General features: G+C 32.4%; 1 pseudogene across 1 annotated transcript; it reads right to left on the minus strand.

The window, feature by feature from the left end:
* Window positions 1-1,974: 1,974 nt before the first annotated feature.
* On the minus strand, window positions 1,975-2,435 carry LOC101559600 (annotated as a pseudogene). The gene has a single exon (XR_001117261.2). The product of XR_001117261.2 is annotated as a cyclin-dependent kinases regulatory subunit 2 pseudogene (transcript).
* Window positions 2,436-2,602: the final 167 nt, after the last annotated feature.

The raw sequence follows: 2,602 nt of genomic DNA on the forward strand, positions 1-2,602 counted from the left end.
TTTTTTTTATTTTATTGAGAAACAAATAGCAATGAGACAGTTTCAAAACTGATTAATAGGACAGTTTCAATAATTAATACATTGTACACTATCTTCTTAGTGGTTATCCATAGTACAAGATGCAGACAGGCTATGCTGTCCAAACACTATTAGTACATCCAAAATATTTTATGAAGAATTCATATTTGTTTAATTTTATAAAGTGTTAAAATAATCATCACAGGACTAAAAATTGGAATTTATCTAGACAAATATTTTTTCTTTTTTCTCTGTTTTATCTCTTTAATCTCCACTACATTTTAAAAGGTTATATTATTGTGGTAAGAACACCTAAGACCTAAGCTCATAAATAATGTTTTAAGTGTGTAATGCATTATTGTTGACTATAGGTGTAATATTGTGCCCAGAGTATATTCATATTCCTTAAACAAATTTTTTCTTAAAAGTTAATATGGCGTTCATTTTGAAATTTGGGGCAGTGAAGGAGGGGGTAGCTACACACTGTCTAACCTAAATGTCAAATTGTAAACATGAAAACATACACAGAAAGGGAGCTGGGAATAGAAATCCCAGAGCAACAAAAGCTAGAACTGAGAGAGAACAAGGGGAAGGTCGAAGCAGCAGAAGGCAGAGACTCTGAGGTGAACAGGAAACAGACAGCGGTGAAAGGCAGAAAAGGATGCACACACCTGCCTCTAAGGGACACCTGCAGAAACTCCCCTGATGTCGCAGAGAAGCTGCTGTGACTTTGGTGTGAGCTAACCTTTTATTTCTTTTTGTATTCTTACCACAAATCCCTCTCTCCCAAGCTTCATGTACAGTTGCTTCCTGCAGACTAAAACAGTGTAGCTAAAGCACCATACTAGCAAATCAAAGAGATATTCATATATTATTACTAAAAGCAAATGTGAGATATATAAATATAAATATAGATAGATGAAATAGTATGTATATAACCTGACTAAGACTCATACTGTTTTGTAGAAATCTTCAATGACCTTTTAAATGGGTTCATCTAATATATTTTACATAGTCCTGCATAACTACCAATTTGAGAGCTATTTATTCTTTATCCAGGACCATATAGCAAATTCTCTTGCCTTCTGGATTATGCTCTTTGTTATTTTCTATATACTATGTCTGGAGGTATTAGAATATTTCAAGTTTATATAATTGGAAAATACTTTACTTTTAGTTTTCAAAGGTATGTTTGCTAAGTATAAAATTCAATGAGGACAGATCTTATTTTTTTTCTTTCAGTCCTTTGAATTAATTAGTCTAGTTTCTTACCCACTTGCTCTTTTTGTTTTCTTTTCTGATGTGGAATAAGATACTACTTAATTTTGTTCTTCCATAGTTAATATTTTTATGTTTATTCTTTAATGATTTTTTTTCTTTACAATTAGTTTTGGACAATTTCATTTTTGTGTATCTTGGTATGATTTTATTCAAATTTCTTGTGCAAAAGATTCATTTTTCTTAGAAATGTGATGCTAGCATTTCAACTAAATTTAGAAATTTTAAATCATTAAATATTTATTGTGTACCCCTTTCTACTTTGAGAGTTCTAATTACATGAATATAAGTTTCTTGGTTTTGGCACACAGTGAACTATTATATGACTGATCTGTAAATTATTCATTTCTATGAACAATTTTTATTGTTATATTCCTTTAAGTTTGTAGATAATTTATTTACAACATGCAATCTATTATTAATCTCATGCAATGCATTTCATAAACATTTCTTTAAAATTCACTCTGTCTGCATCTTATATCACATTTCAATATTTGTCTATAAGTTTTAATGTGCTGTATAATTATTGATTTTCAATAAAGTTAATGAGAAAAAAATTTTAATGCAACATACAAACTTTAACAAAAACAGGTAATGTCAAACAGACACTTTTATTAAAAGAAAAACTGTCTAGAAGAAATGTCTTAAACACCTTACAATAACCTACTTGTAGTTGCATTTAGCTGAACTCTGTTGCTGTGAAGAATACAGCTCATGCACAGGTATGGAAGAATGATTTGTACATTTTTCAAGTATTCACTGAATACTACCTTATATACACATATACATTAAATTTGAAAAAGATTTAGCTGTTGATCCAAGATACATTTCATTTTTGTTGTTCTTTTGGAAGAGGTCGTCTGAACAGAAGAATATGTGGTTCTGGCTCGTGAATCATGTAATGAACCCAGCCTAGATTCTGCTGGACCCTAAGTGTATTCCATTCCTCTTCAGACATCAGATGAGTTTTGGGTACTTGTTTGGACAGTTCTCTGGGCAGCATAATATACTGATACTTGTAGTGCTCATCGAAATACTTGTCCGAGTAGTAAATCTGCTTATGGGCCATTCTGCCGGCACGCAGCAGTGTGAAGAACGAAGTGAATGCGAAATCGACTGCAACTCAGCCAGACACGCGTCTCCTCTGGGCCAAGGCAACAACCAGACTCCAGAAAAAAATTTTTTAAAAAAAGTAAAAAAAAAAAAAAGGGGGGGGTGCGGAGAGATGGCTTAGTGGGATAAGTGCTTCCTAGGCAAACACAAGGGCCTGAGTTCAATCCCCAGCTCCGCAAAATAAATAAATAAA

Source organism: Octodon degus, unplaced genomic scaffold (assembly GCF_000260255.1).
Source record: "Octodon degus isolate 3935 unplaced genomic scaffold, OctDeg1.0 scaffold00115, whole genome shotgun sequence".
NCBI lineage: Eukaryota > Metazoa > Chordata > Mammalia > Rodentia > Octodontidae > Octodon > Octodon degus.